Source organism: Manacus candei, unplaced genomic scaffold, assembly GCF_025592945.1.
Source record: "Manacus candei isolate 608988 ecotype Guabito, Panama unplaced genomic scaffold, ASM2559294v1 h1tg000013l, whole genome shotgun sequence".
In the NCBI taxonomy this organism is placed as follows: Eukaryota; Metazoa; Chordata; class Aves; order Passeriformes; family Pipridae; genus Manacus; species Manacus candei.
In genome coordinates this window covers 8571176-8591155 of record NW_026138061.1, presented here as the reverse complement: position 1 = coordinate 8591155, position 19980 = coordinate 8571176, and the positions used below count along the sequence as shown (strand labels likewise).

Here is a 19980-nt window from a genome sequence, read left to right as displayed (position 1 = left end):
TTAACCAGCTCCCAAAAGAACAAGGACAGCAACATATATCCAGACCCTGTAGCTCTGTAGGGAGATGTATTTCCAGTGAGATTGCAGCTTGCCATCTTAAGAAGGTTTTCTTATTTTTTTTTTAATTTTTTTTTAATTCTTAGCAATAGAGCAAAGGAAAAAGTGTTGAGATCCCATCTCGAAGAGAAAAGGCTAACAGTCTCAAGGAATGTGGGGTTTTTATCCTTTTTTTTTTTACCACAGCTCTTGCTAATCATTTTACTCATCTCACTTACTTATTTAAAAGTTAGCAGACATCAACATTACCATCCTTAATCTAAAATGTGTCAACATGCTGAAACCTACTGAGATTTAACAATTTATTTTTAATATGTAAATTGTCTTCAAAAATTAAGGGTACTATGATGTTTATAAAAAGCATGTTTTCGCTATCACTGGAGATATAGAGCTAAATAATAAATTAAAGCCTTTCCACAAAAACATTAATTCTTTGCATACTTTTGTTTGTAGAGCTCTCTTGTTTGCAAGCAGTGATAAAAAATATTCTCCATATTTTTTTTGATAGTGAGAAAAGTATAATAGGAAAGTAAAATTAAATTATATTTCATTACTGATGTCAACCTGAATAAAACATGGAGAGAAAGCATTATCAGGCTTCAAGAACTTCTGGCACCTTGACAACAAACAGAGCAAATCTATATCCACTTAAAAGCTCCCACACATTAAAGTACCCCAAAATAATCATCTCTCTTTTCTCTAGCTGCAAAGTAGATGAACTGGCAGTGAACAAAAGGAAAGCATTTCCTCTTGAATTTTTCATAAGAGCTGTGTTTCAAAAGAAGTATATCACATAATCTTCATTACTTCACTTCATGCCAGGGCACACCCCAATGTTGCACTGAAAAATCTTAGATACCCCTCCGGGAAAAAGAGTCCCTGGCCATCAAGATTAATCTAGATCAGAAGTAAACAACACAGGAAGACAGGGTATTCTTACTGATACATGAGCTTTTGTTTGCTCTGAAAACAACACAGGATGCAAAGCAGCATTGTGCCCAAAGTTAGATAGCCACCCAGGCAGTTCAAAACTTTGATATGGCCTCCATGAGGCTCCCAATAAAGCTTTCCTCTTTTTTAGACACTACAGAGTTGAATACAGTATCCTTCCACTCTGCTCGGTACTGATGCCACAAACTGAGAGTTCTGTGTTCAGTGCTGAGCTCCGCAGGACAAGAGACTTGTGTGTCCTGGAGCAGGTCCAGTGAAGGACCACAAAGACATGTGAGAGACTGGAGCATCTGATGTATAAGAGGAGGTTGTAAGAGAAGGGGCTGTTCATCCAGAGAAGAGAATACTCAGAGGGAATTTTGTCCATGTGTATAAATACCTAACCGGGGAGTGCGGGAGTTGTAATGTAAAGGGAACCAGGCTTTTCTCAGTGATACCCATTGAAAGGACAAGAGGCAGTGGGCACAAATTGACACACAGGAAAATAAAAACATTTTCACTGTGAGGATGACCAAGAATTGGAACATTCTGCCCAGAGATGAGAAGTCTCAATCCTTGGATATATTAAAAACTCAATTGGGCATAACCCTGAGCAATCTGTTTTAGCAGACCCTGCTTTGAGCAGGGTGAGTGTGCTAGGTGACCTCCAGAGGTCTCTTCAGACCTTAGCAATGATGTGATAGCAAAGTAGCAAAGACTACAGTAGCTGTTTTCCTGTAGAGTGTGGTTCATTAGCCAGAGAAGCTGATTTGGAAGTACAGCAACTCTGAAAAATATGCCTTACCCCAAGGGCTGCTGGGCTCAGTACAGTCGCAGTGATGAGAACTCTGCTGTTTTCCATAACTTCCAAAAGTACTTCACCAAGATTGTAAAATCCTCTGAGCAGAGATCCTGCTTTGTTTTGTAGGCTCTGCCCATTGTTCAGGGTCATCATGTCATGCTGCAATAAATAATGGATGGCCAGTTGAGAACCACAGGGCAAGCAAGAATCACAGAGTAAATCTGGAACCTGCGATGTCCTTGACAGAGCCTCTTTTAGAACAAAAACAAAACAGCTGCAGCGGAGCTCAGTTAAGGAAAACTTGTTTTGCTGAGGGATTTGCTTTGGCATAGAGTGTAACTTCGAAAGAAAAATAACAGGGTTTTTGTTGTGTTTAAGATATTCAAATATATGCATTTCTTAAAAAGAAATAAAGACATATGACCTCCAAATATTAGCTACTACTTTTTTAAAGTCCTTAAAAAGTTTAATCACAGTAAAATTAAACAGAAAATATTATTCCATTTTAGTGTTCCTAGTCTGGGTTTATACAAAAGTTAAAGAGGTTCCAATTTAGTTCAAACAGTCCTAAAGGGTTGTTTCAAACTATAAGAGTTTTCTTCTTCCCTTCCAGCTTTCTTTGTCTTCCTTGGCTGCTCACAATGTTGTAACTCTTCCATAAAGTCCCTCTCTGAGGCCCATTCTCCACATTAGGTCCCAGTAACAGCCTGTAGTCATTACCCATGCTGTGATTTTGATCACATCAGAGGGCCCTCAATGAGACAGCATGAAAATTAATATCTCCTAAGAAATGAGTATTCCTGTGGATTACCTAAAATAATGCACAGCCAACCTTACAATCTAACTGAACAACTTTTGAGTTTTTAAACAGAAGACTCTAAAAAATCTCAGTTACATCAATTCCAATGGGGATGTGAAATCAGGAATACCTCTAAATAGCATGTAATATGACCCATGCTCAACTGTCTTCATTGATAACTTCTCTTTCCCTGTTTGAGTATTTATCTCCCTTATTATTTATTTTGTTGTATTAGGCTTACATGGTAAGATTTTAGAGGGAGGGGCAGGAACTCAGGGTGGCTTCTGTGAGAAGCTGCCAGAAACTTCTTCCATGTCCAATAGAGCCAATGCCACCCAGCTCTGGGACAGACCCACTGCTGGCCAAGGCCAAAACACTCAGGAGTGGTGGTAACACTTCTGTGATAACACATATAAGAAGGAAAAAAAAGTTATTGCGCAGAGGTAACAGTGACCAGAGAAGAGCAGAGCGAGAACATGTGAGAGGAACAAGGTCAGTGGAGAAGGAGGGGCAGGAGGTGCTCCAGGCACCAGAGTTGAGATTCCCCTGCAGCCTGTGGTGCAGATCATGGTGAGGCAGCTGTGCCCCTGCTGCCCATGGAGGTCCATGGGGGAGTAGAGATCCACCTGCAGCCCGAGGAGGAGACCCACGCTGGAGCAGGGGCATGCCTGAGAGAGAGTTGTGAATCCATGAGAAACCTGTACTCAAGAAGGGTCCTGGTAGGGACCCGCAGACCTGTAGAGAAAGGAGCCCATGGTGGAGCAACCTGTTCCTGGTAGGACTTGTGACCCTGTGGGGGACCCACATTGGAGCAGACTGTGCCTGAAGGACTGCACCTCATGGAAAAGTGACCCATGTGGCAGCAGCTCATGGAGAACTTTTGCCTGTGGGCAGGACTCACATTGGAGCAGTTCATGGAAAACTGTCTCCAGTGGGAGGGACCCCACACTGGAGCAGGGGAAGGACTTCTCTCCCTGAGCAGTGGTAGGAACAACCTGTGATGAACTGATCGTAACACCCATTTCCCATCTCTCTGCCCTGCTGGGGGGGAGGAGGTAGAGCTTGGGAAGGAGGGAGAGGTGGGAAGAAGATGTTTTTAAGATTTATTTTACTTTTCATTGTCATGTTCTGATTTTGTTAGTAATAAATTCCATTAATATCCCCAAGTTGAGTCTGTATTGCCCGTGATGGTATTTGGTGAGTGATCTCTCCTTGTCCTTATCTAAACCCATGAACCTTTCACTGTATTTTCTCTCCCCTGTCCAGTTGTGGAGGAGAGTGATAGAGTGGCTTTGTTGGGTGCTGGGCATCCATCCAGGGTCAACCACTACAGGAGACTGTCTCCCACGGGAAGGACCCCATGCTGGAGCAGGGGAAGACCATGAGGAGTCCTGTTCCTGGGCAGGAAGGAGCAACTGAAACAACATTTGATGAACTGACCCCATTTCCTGTCCCACTGTGCCCCTGGTGGAGAAGAGGTAGAGCATTTGGGAGTGAAGTTGAGCCTAGGAAGAAGTAAGGGGTGGAGGGAAAGTGTTTGAATATTTAGTTTGTCCTATTATCTTGCTCTGATTTGACTGACAATAAATTAAGCTAATTTCCCCAAGTCAACTCTGTAATTAGTGAGTGATCTCCTCCGGTCTTTATCTCAACCCATTAGCCTTTCATTTTATTTTCTTTCCCCTGACCAGATGGGGAGAGGACTGACAGAGCAGCTTTGGGGGCACACCTGGTGTCCATCCAGGTTCAACCCACCTACAATACATGTCCTTTAAGGTAAGACTTGCTTTTCATTTATGTTTGCAAAACTTAGCACAATATTAGCCTGACAACTCAGTAAGTAAACTGTGAACATCAGAGAAAATGTGAAAATGGATCAAAATTACCTGAATTAAGTGCCTTGGAAAACGAGGATAGGATTTGGTACTGGTGAGCCCACACCTTGAATACTGTGTCCCGTTCTGGGCCCCTCACACAGAGACATTGAGGTGCTGGAGCGTGTCCAGAGAAGACCAACAGAGCAGGGGAAGGGTCTGGAGCACAAGTCTGATGAGGAGCAGCTGAGGGAGCTGGGGGTGATTAGCCTGGAGAAAAAGAGGTTCTCTACAACTACCAGACGGGAGGTTGTAGTGTGGTGGGGGTTGGCCTCTTCTCTCAGGTAACAAGTGACAGGACAAGAGGAAATGGCCAAAAGATTGGACATTCCTAGGAATATTTCCTAGGAAAAATTTCTTCACCAAAAGGGCTGTCAGGCATTCAAATAAGCTTCCCAAGAATACGGTTGCACCACCACTCCTGGAGGCATTTAAAAGATGTATAGATGTAGAGTGACATGGGAGTGGTGAACATGATAGTAGTGGGTTATTTGTCAGACTTGATGATCTTAGGGTTTTTTTCAAAGTAAATGATTTTATGATTTCATGATTCTACTAACATAGAACAGAACTGGAACGGTAAATTCACAAAATCAAAAAGGTAACTATTCAATACTACCTGAGAGATGAACAATTTGGAAAGGCCAGTTCTAAGAAAGGTAAAAAAACTGTACAGTAGCTTGTAATGAGATATGGCAGAAAAACAGGCCAGTGCTTACATAAACATCATTCTCCATACTTCTGGGATATGACTTCACATTTAAGTGTGAAAAAGAAATACCATCAAAAGAGTTACCTAAAAGCATATCTTAAAATCTTTAAACTATAAATTAACAATAAGAAAGATGAATAAAACTCAAAATTCATATATTGAGAAATATAGACAGAAATAAGCAACAAGAAGATGAGAATTATTTAGAATATCACTTAAGAATGTAAGTAATAGGATGAAAGTGGGCTCAAGGTAGCATAAAATGACAGTAATTCAAACAAATACTGATGAATTGGTATTTTGAAGAACCATCTTCCCAGAGGAATGGTGAACCCATGTGAAAATTTACAGAACATAAATGAATGTACAACAGGGAACTTCTGTACTGTTGGAGAGATATATGTGTTTATTTGTCCATGCCATCTATTTATTACAGTGCTTTGGCTGAAGAAACATGAGGCAAGCCTTTCTTTCCTCATGTGGCAAAAGCAGGCGCTACTGTAAATAGCATTAGGCTGCCACCAGCAGATTAGAACTTGAGACATGTCACCCAAAAGCAGGACAGAAATGATGGATCTAGGAAGGGATTGATTTTTGAACAAATGTGTGCTGGAAAACCTGCTAGGAATAATATAAGCAGATATGTGGTCATGGCCAGCGACAGGAGAAGGATCAGTAAATAATAAATTGAGCTCCCAGGATCAAGCAACAAAGGTGTTAAACAGCCTGACAGGCTTTCCCAGGGTAATACATCACAAGAAGAGTTTAGGAAGAGTTTTGGGGGTTGACTGTTTTGTATTTTGCTTCTTTTTTATTTTACTTAAAAATGTAACATACAAGTCCATGATATTTGTTCGAGACAAAACTCCGTGTACATTTCAAACATAAACTGAGCATTTTCTCTGACCAAAAAAGCCTAAAGAACTGAAAGGCAGAGTGACTGTCAAGTACCTGTTCCCATACCACCAGTTCTAATTTAGTCACATTTACAATGTCATAATCAGAAGGAATATTTAACACTGCCCACAGAGCCCGTCAGCATTCTAATCCTCCCCTTCCACCATCCATTCCTCCACACAGGTTCTCTTGGGTGGTTATCAAGAGGTTGTCAGTAACTTCATCTCTTTTGTGGTAAATCTTATATTAAAAAATAAGTTTTGTACTGAGACATCTAGCTCTGATTTTTTTGGCATTTAATTCCCTTGTGGTCTGGCTCCCTTTCAGGAATGCTCCTGTTCCACAGATTTGTGTTCTGTGGATTTCCTAACGACCCAATTTCTGCCAGTGTTGGTTTCTAGAGGAGAATAGGTAACTGGTTGTTGATGTGATTTATTGAAGCAGTGGAAGAGACTGTGGTTTGAAAGAGATTTGTGGTCGATGAAAGCCTGTGTGCTGTCCTTCCTTTGGGATTTCTCCTCTGTGAGGATACAGAAGTTAAGAGTCACAAGCACAGGATAAAGAACAGTAACTCACAGGACAGGTGAGTCAGATTTCACTTTGCCTTTCACAGCTGCTTGAATTTCAATGTAGCTGTTGGCCTCCAGCTCCCATGAAACAGAGAAAGCCCATCCTTAGTTTTGAGCTCCACTATGTCCAGAAGCTCTTCTCAGTCCTAGGTTGGATGTATCTAAGTTTCTTCGTAGGTCAGCACACACTTGATGGGTCTTCGTAGGTCAGCACACACTTGATGGATGAGGCAGAGGTGATGAACCAATATCACATTCCCATTTTACAACTGTTAACTAGGGAATTAAGAAGATCACCACTATCCTCATTCCTGCTTTTTTGCTGAGTCTGACCCTTATCTAACCTCAGCCTCTGTCTTCACATGCTGCTATATCTTTGTATCTTTGTGAGACAAGTAAAGCCTTAAATTAGGATAAAGGTACTCATATAGCTGAAAGCCCAATAAAATGTAACTGAAAGTTGGGGTTTAATTTTCCTAGGAAACTGACAATCCCAGTTCCAGTAAAATAGGAAGAATTATTTTGACTAATCCGTCACAGGCTAGTGAGAAAATTATTTGATAGCACTCACACCATTAAGGTTGCCTGTCTTGCCCAGTACACTGACTATATTTAATGGTACAGTGTTTTATGGAAGGTCATTCCTGCTCTAAAGACACTTCATTCTTTGGAAGCTTTTCATATCATCTTAGACAAATATCCATCAGGAATAGACTAGACAGAATTGATACTTCCACAGAGCAGAGGAAGGAAATAGGCACATTCTGGAGGTTTTTATCCTGTCTTGTTTTCTATTATGACCAGAATAAACCACACCTGGAAATCAGATAACTCAGCTGCCCTACAGAAAGGTAGATCAGCAGGAGTTTAGCAGACAGCTTTCATGGAATTCAGGGACTGGAAGCCAATATTTTATGAAGTAAGAGAAAAAAGAGCATTAAGGGATGAAATAAGAAAGCTACACATATTGAGGTACATTCTCTGGTATTTAGACGTATAATAAGTTTGTTTCTTTCAGTTTTTCCATTAAATGTTTCCCTTATGAGGCATTTAAGACCCTTCAGAACTTAATTACTGCCTAGTAAATGATGGTGTACAGAGTTAGTGTTAAAGTTGGGGTCACTTATCAATCACAAGATGACATAAAGACAATCAAATGTTTCTCCTCTTTAGGGATTGTTAGTAACCAAAGACAAACATGTTGATCCCAAGTCATTTCCAAAGTGAAAGTAGAAAGAATACAAGTAGCAACAAAAGTCCCTTTGCTAACAGGTAAAACAAAGAGAGTAAATATGAACATTAACTATTTTCCATCTTTTCCTGGCCAAGGTGGAGACTTATTGACAGGCACGTCTGGAAAAGCTTCTGTTGCTGCTGCTTACTACGACTGATTTTGAAAGAAGGAACTTCAATCTTAAGGGTTGTCAGTTTGGCACCTATAATGAGCATAATATTCATTTCAAAAGGAAAACTACCAAAAAAAAAAAAAAAGACAGGTTAAACTTTGCATGTCTACAAGCAGAACTGCTGATCTCCCAAGATAGTGTTCCCAGCCCACACACCCATCACACTACCAGGTGCTGTTGCTTCTTTTCTTTTTTTCCTCTAGTATTCCTCATTACATTTCCCTGGCAGAAATTCCACTGTGGATGCTAGCAATAGGCTTGCCTTGATGCTGCTCATCACAATCCCCCGTGACAGCTTATTATCTCATTATCAACATTAATAATAAATGTGTGTTTCTCTGAATATGCAATGTGAGAACCGAATATCTATATATATATGGGACTTCACACTGCATTTATTTGAATGTGTAATGGCTGGTATAAATGCAGACTCAAAGCTCTATGAGTGAAGGACACACTTGGCATGCAGAACCAGGTTCAGCTGAGAGCCGTGACAGAGACTTCCTGTGTGCCTGCGGGTGAGTTATTTGACCCCATCCACACCTTATTCCTCATTCTGGAAATCCCTTTTGCACTTTTAGGGAATGATTTAAGTTTTCTGTCCTAAATGCTGCAATGTTTTAACACACATTCCAACTGATACTGGCATCTTAATGCTTATATGAGCATTGGATAGTTAAAACTACAAACTGATTAGTATAGAAATAAGCAATCTTATATTTGTGTTTCTGAGGATATGTATTTAAGAATAATTAATGGCTTATTTTCCCCTTCCATGCTGTCTAATTATAAATATGACTTTCCAAATAAAATCAACTTTTTCTTTTATACTAGCACAATTTTCTTTTTATCTAAAAATTCCTAGTTTGAATGAATAAAAGTGTTATAGTAAAACTTCAAGTACCAAATGCTGACACACTATCAAAACCAGTTTCATATATGAATCTGAAAAAGCAGAATGTTCTTGTCATAAAATAAAAACTGGGCATACAAGTAGGTCTTAAAAGTTTAATTTCTGTTTTTAACTTCTGAGAATATTTTTGTTGGTATTTCAATTTCAAGTAGCCAGAGCTGTAAAGGTTTTAGAACTGCCTATAAAAAATAGCAGTCAAAAGGAGCACTCCTTTAATGGATGTTGGAGACTACAGCTCACTTGGCCTTACTGGGATGGAACACATGCTAGTGGAAATAAATGAATACTTGTGGTAGGGGATTATAGAACTCCTCAAACACTGTTACTGAGGAAAACACCTTCATTCTTGCCAAAGGTGTACTCCAGCCCAAGGACAGGAGACAGTGTTAAAAAAACCATATGTACCTGGGTGAGTAGCCAGCAATGTCCTTACAGTTCAGGCTAAATGTCATATGAAAGAACAAAATTAACAAAATCTGCAGAAAGTAAGAATATCTGAAAACAATTTCATTTACTTTCTAATTCTGATTAATAACTGATACATTATTCTTAGGAACTGTATTCTGACCTCAGTCTATTCTGACTCACAAATTTTATGCAGAGAACATGAGTGAAAAAAAAAAGTCTAAATTCATGGAGAATGTCTAGAAAACAGTACAATTAGGATGAGAAAATATCACTCTGACAGCTCTGTGTGTCCCTAAGCATTTCCAAAAGCAACTTCTAGTATGAAACTACTCTTGCATAAAGTTACACAAATGAGACAATGGAGTGTACTGTCTAGAAAAGAGTCTAGTCTAGAAAGAAAGGTCTATGGAATTAAAGTGTTATAGAACATCAAAATGGAAAGGCAAACTTTCAAAACAGAGAGGAGGTTGCACACATGGAATGCCACACCAAGTATTTTGTCGGTTCTCCTGTGGGAAAATAGAAAGCAACAAATGGTTCAAAGCACATCAGAAACTCTTTTTTAAGTATAAATGCTGTGTCGTTCAGTCCTTCACTGAAATATAAACTCAACAGCTCCAATTTCATTGAAATATGACAAAGACAATAGAAGATGTTCGATTTACTGAGTTAAAAAGCCAGGAAGGCAAAACTCTTTTTATCAGCCCAGATACCTTCCCCACCCCTCTGCCACCCTTTTGAATCCACTCTAAATTTGAAGCTTTTGTCGTTCTTTGAAATGGAGTCTACAAAAAAAGGAAGTTAAACAAGCACGAGTGAATCTCCTGAAGAAAGGACTAAATAAAAACAAAACATTGCTTTGAAGTTGCTGTTTTTCTTACTGAAGAACATTTCTCCTCTAAACTGTAACTCAACTCTGAAACTGTTTTCAGAACAGAAGCGTATTCAGAAAATGCCAGAATGAAGAATATGCCACTTGTAAGATTTATACATAAATTTGTCAGGAGGCATCAATATGATCAAGCAGCTGCAATTAGGAAGGTGTCTAATGCTGAAAAACCTTAAAAATCCATGCTCTAGGGGCTATGAGTTTGACGAGTTTGGAAGAGGACTTCAAGCAATAAGATTAGAGAAAGAAGAATAAAGATTATTGGCTTGGACTTGCTCTTCAATGACAGGTACAAGCTTCTGTTTCCCTCTAAGTTCTTAAATAATAAAACAACTGAAATTATTCTCCTTCCATGAAAATTTGTGTGGAATTTTCCCTTTATGGGGTATTTAAAGCAGTTTTAGCTGTTAAAACTAACTTGGCATTTCAGGCATGGGTACATCCAGGGCTGTGATGCAGCTATCCAAAGCAGATACTTGATGTCCTACAGAACAGAACCATTCCCCTCTGGCACACAACCAACTCCCTCAATGTGTCACCTTCTCTCTTCTCTTGCTTTAGAGAACTGGAAAATTCCCAAAAATATTTTCTGCATATTCGATTCCTTCTGCTCCTTTCTAAGATCCTTGGAAGACTGGTTTCAAACTTACTGTCAATGTCCTCCCACCAATGTCAAAATCATTCTAATCCATGTGATGATTTCTCTGTGTCCTCACACCTGGAAAGCTTCATGCTGAAACTCAAACTGGCTGAAAGCTGTGTACTTGATTTAATCTTCTCTTTTTACCTTAAACTTTCTTTAAGCCATAGACTTTCCAATGTCTTGTTTAGACAGTAAGGTCAGGCCTGCAGAGCTTAAACTTGCTGAAAAAAGACTAAGCTGAAAAACTACAGCAGAATGAACTTACCTAGATTCTTGGAGCATCAATCTATTATGAATATTAAATAACAAAGTTAATAACCCTGTTTTGCCAATTTCTGTTCTGCTTCATTCAGCTCATGCAGAGTGTGTTGAGATCTCCACCCATCCATGAAACCTTAGAATTCTTGCTAAAGGAATTTTTATTAAAAATAAAACTAAATTTTTACTTCCTAGCCCAATGATCACAATTTCTTGATCTGTGTCTCTCTCTGTTCAACTGTCTGTCTAATGGTTCCGTCTTCTCTACTACTAAAAGCCTGTGCCAATTCCAACCTTCCACCTTACAGAAATAAATAGGCAGAGAACTATGGTCTACACTACCTACTTAATCCTAATCATCCTAATAAATTAAACCAAGCTTTCCTCTGGCATTCTGAGGAGGTTTGTCATATATAAAAGGTTCTTACTCATATGTGTGTAGCAAATTGTATGAAATGCAGATAAATATGAAGAGATTTAAAATGTCTCTTTGTGACAGACACTGGCTGACCAATACTTTAGTGTGTCCTCAGGTGACTTCTTAAGAGAAACTTCCTATTAAAACATACAGGAGCTTTCTGTAGACTTGCAAAGGGTCAGGATCATAGTACATATCACAGAATCACAGAACATGCTGAGTTGGAAGGGATCCACTGGGATCATCAAATCTAATCCTTAGCCCTGTACAGGACCATCCTCAAGAGTCACACCACATACTTGAGAGCATCATTGTCCAAATGCTCCTTGAATTCTGTCAGGCTTGGTGCTGTGACCACTTCTCTGGGGAGCCTGTTCCAGTGCCCAACCACCGTCCGGGTAAAGAACCTCTTTCTAATATCCAACCTAAACCTCCTCTGACACAACTTCAGGCCATTTCCTCAGGTCCTGTCACGGGTCACCATAGCAAAGATAACAGTGTCTGCTCCTCCTCTTCCTCTCATGAGGAAGTTATGGACTACAATGAGGTGTCCCCTCAGTCTCCTCTTCTCCAGGCTGAACAGATCAAGTGCCCTCAGCCGCTCCTCATAGGTGTTTACTGTTTGGGCTGTAATAGTGCTAGTAAACTATACTTGTTCCTTTCATGGCTGAATGGTTGCACTCAAAGAGTTGAGGTGAACGACTCGATGTCCAAGTGGGAGAATATGACAAGTGGTGTTCCTCAGGGATTGGTGTTGGGACTGGTGCTGTTTAACATCTTTGTCAGTGACATGGGCAAGTGGGATTGAGTGCACCCTCAGCAAGTTTGCCGACAACACTGGGCTGTGTAGCCTGGTTGACACATTGCAGGGAAGGGATGTCATCCAAAGGGACCTTGAGAGGTGGAACCCATGCAAAGCCCACAAAGTTTGACAAGATCAGGTATGAGATCCTGCACCTACATCGGGACAGTCCCAAGCACAAATACAGGCTGGAGGATGAAAAGATTGAAAGCAGTCCTGAGGAGAAAGACATGAGAGTGTTGATGGGTGGGAAGCTCAACATGACTTGTAAAATGTGCATTTGCAGCCCCGGAAGCCAACCAAACCTGGGCTACATCAACAGCAGCGTGGGCAACAGGTCAAGGGAGAGGATTCTTTCCCTGTACTCCACTCTCATGACACCTGGAGTGCTGCGTCCAGCTCTGAGGCCCTCAGCATAAGGAGGACATGGACCTGCTGGAGAAGATCTAGAGGAAGTCATGAAGACAATCAGGGGGCTGGAACACCTCTCCTATGAAGACAGGCTGAGAGAATTTGGGTTGTTCATTCAGAAGAGAAGGCTCTAGGGTTGCCTTAGAGCATCTTGCAGTACCCAAAGGGACTACAAGAGAGCTGTAAAGGGACTTTTACAAAACCATGTAGTGACAGGACAAGGGGGAATGGCTTTAAACTGAAAGGTGAGTTTAGATTTAATGTTAGGAAGAAATTCTTTACAGTGAGAGTGGTGAAGCACTGGAAAGAGGTTGCCCAGAGCAGTTGTGGATCCCTCATCCCTGGAAGTGTTCAAGGCCAGTTTTTGCCCTAGAAACCTGTGCCCTGATCTAGTTTTTGATTGACACCTCATCTAACTGTATTTTCTTAATGGTAGTTGCAGAGCAAATGCTCTCATCACGTCTTCCTTTGCTGCCTTGACACTTCTTGGATCCCCGTGGATCTGTAAGTGCAGCTCTTATTCATCAGTCCTCCACACAAACAGCAAAGCTCAGTGCTCACATAAGAAAATAAATGCTTTTGAAATTGTGTTGCTTTGGTCTGAAGGCTCATTAGATATGTCCACACTGGAGCCAAGGGACATTAAACAATAGCCTTATAAAGGTCTGATGGTCTCTTTTAGCTATAAAAGTAAATTTTAGGTATAGTGTAAGGCCCCAGAATAACTGCTGTGGAGACTAGTGTCTTCATTCTCCTCACAGAGATCTGTTGAGTCAGCAGAGCAAATTTTCTTGCAGTACTTTCTTCTTCAGTGAAAGTTCCTGTTTCTCTGACTTTCTGTGGTCCAGTCAATACAAGCATTGCTTTTCTGTTGCAAAAGGAACGCCTATTATTTCTTTTGTTCTGTTGAAACTTGATGATTTAATTCCAAGCTGAACATTAAAAATTCAATTTTCATTAGAAAATAACAACTTCTGTTCACAGAATTTGTCCTAGACCTACAATTTCCTAGACGGGAAATTCTGGAAGAGACATAAGATCATCTGATCTAGGCACCAATGTTAATTCTTATATAACATGCCTAACAGAAACTAACCCACCCACAAACTTCAGGTTAGGGTTTATTCTTTCTTTTGAACTGATGGAAATGATTTGTTGTTGGTCATCTCTCATATGACACAGCTCCAGGCAGGAGTATCAGAGTTACCAATCTCACCCTTTCTGAGTGAACTGCTGTTAATTGATCCCTCTGAACTTACTGTCTGTGAGTCTACTTCAGGCATTGATTTGTTCCTTGCCCTCATCTACATTATTTCAACACTGAGTTTTTTCTTCCAGATAATAAAGTGCTTACAAGTTTTAAAGTCAATTATAGCCCTATGCATGGAACAGTTACTATCAACAAAAAGAACTCCACATAATTTAAAGAGTAGCTCTGAACATAGTTTACAACATAACTCACATATTTAGATTGAGTGCATCTTGGGATGCTTAAATTTGAAACAGATGGTCAGGTGATTTGAAAATTAGTCAAGGAAATCTCAAAATTAACTCACAGAAACGTGAAGGAATATCTGCTGGATTTAAAAGGAAAAAAGATGAGGCTGTTGATTGAGCTGGAAAGTAAATGAGACTACAATAGATGTTTGGTTCTATACACTGGAAAGAATAATTTTCTGGGTTATGAATATGGTATTCACTGTGATACATACTTAGGAAGAGAGAGACACATTCTGACAGGCAATGCTTAGCTTCAGACAGTTTAAAATCAGTGCCAATATAGAAAGAGGAAATTTATCTTATAAATAAACATGACTAAATATACGAAGACTCCAGGAATTTGAAGTGACAGTTAAAGTGGCACCTTGTGGTTCATCATATTTGATCCCACTGTGTCAGTGTCACAGTGGCAGCTGGTATCAAAAATTGCTGGTGGGAAAGAGGATAATAAGCTTCTCTCCTCATCCTTACACCTTTCCTAACCAAGTTATTCATATTTATGGGGGGTAGAAACTGGGACAGTGTTTTTGAAAGTGGAAAAAGAAGGAATGTCTGGGTTCACTATACTCAGATCATGCCTTCAAGTAAAAAAAAGTTCAAATGTTTCAGCAACAGGTAGGGAAGAAAACACTAACATCCCTCTACAGAAATGCCATTCTTCTCTCGAGTTCTGGTCCATGATCTCCATTTCAGCCCTAAATTCACCCTATTTTACATTGAACATAACTTTAGTTGACCTGTGTAGCTGACTTCTTTGTATAACAGAGAATGTGGCTCCAAATCCCTTCAGGCAGAGTCAAATCTCACTATAGTTAAGTGACTGCCCCAGCTCTTGAGTTATTGGGTGAGGAAAGAGGACAGCAATGCCACCTCTTTCCCCCTTTAAGTGTCTGAGTCTTCCCAGGCAATGTGTGGTGCTCCTAATATGCATCACTTGGACACTGAAATGTTCCCATGAATGGCCAGACCTCCAAAAGTCAGGTGCTGCAATACTTAGCAGCAAAAGATTTGTCCCTCCAACCCCCCTCACACTTAGAGCTCATATTCAGAGTGTGGTATCTCTGTGATTTCATACGAGAAGGCTGCTAGTGAGCCACAACAGTTTTGTGCAGTGTGTTACAGCTGAAAAAGGTAGTTGACAGCTATGGTACTACTAACAAGGAAATATCCATTAATACTGATGATCCTGTTCAGCCAACTCCTCTAGATGAGACAGCATTGATTTGTCTACTGTTAGACTTTATTTTGCCCTAGCAGAGCCCCATGTTTTCCTTGGTCAGTCTATACACTTTTGTCCATATCTCAAAGTGAAACATCTATGCAGGAATACTGTGAACATTGTTTGATGTTCATCATTAGCTTATCAAAGCTTTAGGTGGTGCAACTGACTTTCAGGAGACATGGAATACTGATGACCCACGATACTATGGAGCTTTCTCAAAACTGCTCATGGATCAGCAATAGCCACTTAAAATGTAGCTCCTTTGAAAGGACATTGCTTTCCAACAGCACCTGGAGACCAGGACTTCTGAATATAGGCAATCTCCATCCCTCTGCAGAAATGTCAACACAGAGCATAGATCTGGGTCCAGGTGAAGACACTTGTCTCCTTAAACATTTGCACCCTGACACCCTTAGCACTGACAACTATCTAATGCCTTTTCTCATTAATCCTGTATTTATATTAAAAGTTGGACCTTCAGCTTTCTTCAGCTTTGGAAATGTGTAAGTTAACTTTTCATTCTTTTCAAAGTATATTCATTTCATTGTAATATATATATGGCATTTCCACATCCATCAGTATTTGACATCCAGTCTTTAAATTGTCCTATATATGCACATATATTTATAAGTTAATAAAAAGATACCATTTCCACAATTTTTTCTACAATGAAATAGCCTGTGAGCAAATTACATTTTCTTTTTACTGTTTACTCAGCACAGTGAAAGAATATATTGACTGCTAAGTTTCTATGACTTTTTCCTCTACAGCATAAGGAAATGGACTCCCACTCTTATTATTTTCAAATATATCCCTTGTTGTTCCATAAATTGTCACTGCAGCTCTGACCTCTTTGCAGATTTACAGGTAGAAAGAATTAAGACGCCTATATATTTATAGTCATTTCCAAAACAGCTGTGCATCCACATGCTCCTCAGAAGAGTTTTATGCACTGTGGGTGTTTCAATTATAAAACCATGTGGCTGGCATATAAAAACGAAGCCACTTCAAGAGCTGAATTTCTTAATTAGATGACTGGAGCCATTATAATAACCTGTGATCTAGTTCTAGCTTTTAATAATCTTTTCCTTGCTGTTCTTCAGTCACATGAGTTGTACCACTAACTTGCAAACTCACCTTCCATAGCTTGGCCTGATCAGAACAGTTTTGCCCCTGAAGCAGGAGAAAGAAACCTCCAGAATCTGTTTTATAGTAATTTCTTAGGTCAGTTATGGGTTAATTAATGTTAAAAAACATAAAGATGTCACTTATATGAATTTACAAGACAGAACTTAATTAAAATATTTTAAATAACCTCATGATTGGAACAAAGAAAAAAAGCAACAACAAAATAACAAGATCAAGCAGGAGCATTACTGTTGTACAGCAACAGAGAGCTATCTGTTGCTGTCAAAAATTAAAAAGGAAAATAAATGGCCTGGGAATAATTCGGGTCCCACCCAACACTTAACAGTTACATGACATCCAGAGCCAGCATCTAGACATAGGATAGGAACAGGTGGCCCAATGGGCAATAAATCATCCACAGCCTCGTGAATGACAAAGTTCTCAAGATGGTCTTTGCCACTGAGGACAGTGGATACTATGAGAATTTTATCAGTTTAACTCTTTCCACACTGGCAGTATCAAGTCTATTCTCCTCTCTCTAAGTCAACAATTTGCCAAACCAAATGACAGGGTGTACTAGTGTAGTGTGCACTGTACTGCTTTCAAATGCATCAATCACATGTCAGAGTTTTTCAAAATATCAGGAAAACTGGCAAATACATTTTTGACTGACCTAGTAAATTATTTCAAACATTATTAAAAGGTGATAAAAATCAGGATAAGGACAATACTTGATGTATAAAAATGCCTAAATTACTGCAGATGAGAAAATAAAAATTTGTAATGAAAAACATCTTTTTTAAGAACCTAATTCTTTAATGTATTCTGCCACTAATCCAAAGCTGTGTTTGGGTAAAATGCTCATTCCAGAGATTTCTGATTTCCTGGCAATTAAGCGAGAAAATAATAATTATTGTTACAATTACTGCTACTGTTAATAATTATCATAATGCTCTATCAGAGAAAATTATTTTGATTTAGGCAGAAGCATGAAATTGTCAACAACAAAAATTTCTGGAAATAAAATGAGTTTTAGAAAAAATTATATTTGCTCATGATCCAATGAAATGGAAAGAGAGTATATGCCAAACTGATGATTAGGCTATAAAAAGACTCAAGAATAACTAATTCATATGTAATAGCATGCATTTATTTTTAAGGTTACAAAGCCTGAAAAGTTCTTAGTGTTACAGACTAGATACTTGAGAGTGAACATAAGGCTGCCTGGATCACATTGTCCTTTTAGTAGCATGATTAAATCAAGCTACTGATAGCAAATAAAGCTTTTATTACTGGAAAATTATTTCATCTAGCACATAAAACTGCTGGAAGAGTCCTTTCTTAATTACAAATTTTTCTTTGGTACTATCATGCAAATGTTTCCTTAGAACAAGCACTACCAGGCTAAATTAGAAAAAAAAATTAGGGATTTATGAGCTTTACAAAAATGTTAAAACAGTTTTCAGAAAGGTATTCTAGGTATAAGCCAGAGAAAAGAAGTGAAAGATCACAGATTCAGATAAGCCAGATGGCTATTCAGTGTAAAATGATCTTCCAGTTGAAAATTGAACTGGGCCACATCAGGGCCACAGTTTCTAAAAGTTGATTTATAGGTCTTAGGATGAATCATAAAAAATAAGCCCACCTCAGCAGAAATGGCGCCCTCCCTTAAAGGAAACTCATTATATACCTTTCTGTTTTGGTTGAATACAAATATTAAATAAATTTAGAGTAGATTAGAATTGGACAAAGTATATCTATTAAAGCAACAGTACTTTTCACAGCAGAGATGAACCTGGGCAAGTTTCAGCTTCTCTATTACACAGTTGTAGTTACTATCATAAATAAAATTAAGGTGTTCTCAAATGGTAAAGGGGAGTTAAAGAAAAAAGACCTTCTTGACATCCTGTAATGTTTTGGGGAACAACTTAGAAGTGTAACAGAGGTAGTTCCCACAAGGTCTTGATATACTGGAGCAACTTCATAAAGGAGGAAGATGCCCATTTCATTGATTTGTTGCTGCTGTTATCTAGTGTTTCACAGAGGCCTTCTGGGAACAATACTGACTTGTGCCCAGTTTTGTCATCTCCATTTTTATCTAGTTCTGTCACACTTTTAGTTTCTCAGATTTATAGAAATGATCCTTCTGTCCACACCTTTCTTGACAACACCTTCCTCGAGCTTCCCTATGAATAAAAATAAGCCCAGTTGACATCAAGCCATAATTTGCATGAGCTAGTTTTGCCAAGTTCTGTAGAATTTGCTCGGGCTGTGTTCCAACACATGAGGAGTTGAGAGAAAGCATCTCAAGGTCACCACAAAGCAGGAGGGTGTAAGTGAGAGAAGTGTAACCAGACTCGTCATCGACATGTCTCATGCTGAAGAGAAGAGCAAAGCCCTGCCCCTGACACAGCTCTGTTGTGTAACTCTCAGCCTGGGTGGCCAGTCCAGAAATACACACTTGTTCACAAGGCTGACTCGTGTCCTCACACCTGCTGCCACTGACATGGTCTCTGCATTTACAGCCCTTGGTGTTTGTAGCACAGGGTGCAGATTTTAGTATTCCGTACAGTCCATACCTCTTGTCACGAGAGACATCCTGGAAAGTTTCCCTGCATGATATATTATAACTGACAGGATAGTCACAGATATGCTGCCACTGCTGCTGCTCAGGAGCTTCTTACAAGACTGTTCCTCTCTCATACAGTCAAGAAGGTTTTTGTGAGTGTCCTGTGCTGTGCCGAGTGGTTAAATGAAATGTTTCTACTCCATTTGAATACCCCTATGACAACAGGATTCCACTGACCATATTACATCTGGAACAACAAAAGCAGCCGTCATTCACAAATCTCTTCTCTAAAACTTACTCCATGAGCTGATCTACCAAGAAAGGAGTGAGTGTTATGGTAAATGTGCTTTATTTATTGACTTCTTTCATCTGTGCATAGGACCCTGCATGTCATCCTGGCATGACGGTAACTTGAAATTATGACAATACACCCTCATTGCATTCCAGAAAATGGATCATATTGTGTCCAAATAAGAAGTAGACAATTACTTTTAACTACATCCCACCAGTAGTGTTTCTGCTACCTCACCTTGGAATTGCAAGTGCTATTGCTGGCACAGCCATGATGCAACCAGGTACCAAACATGGTTTCATCTTCCATTCCCTGCATCCTAGCTCTGAGCTACCTCTACTTTATATGTTTTGTTGCATCTAAAAGCAAAACCCACCAAAATTCATTACATGAAAATTACCACCTACCTGTCTGTGTCATAGGAACAGATTGGTTTATTCTTGTTTGGATTTTGGTTCTTTCAGTAGCTTGCTATTGATGA

At 39.5% G+C, this 19980-nt stretch overlaps 1 long non-coding RNA gene across 1 annotated transcript; it reads left to right on the top strand.

Moving 5' to 3' along the window:
- The first annotated feature begins 6223 nt into the window (after positions 1 to 6223).
- LOC127467074 (uncharacterized) lies at positions 6224 to 8153 on the top strand. Its single transcript, XR_007902965.1, has 3 exons — positions 6224 to 6305; positions 6399 to 6482; positions 7970 to 8153. It is a non-coding gene; the product is annotated as an uncharacterized LOC127467074 (long non-coding RNA).
- Positions 8154 to 19980: the final 11827 nt, after the last annotated feature.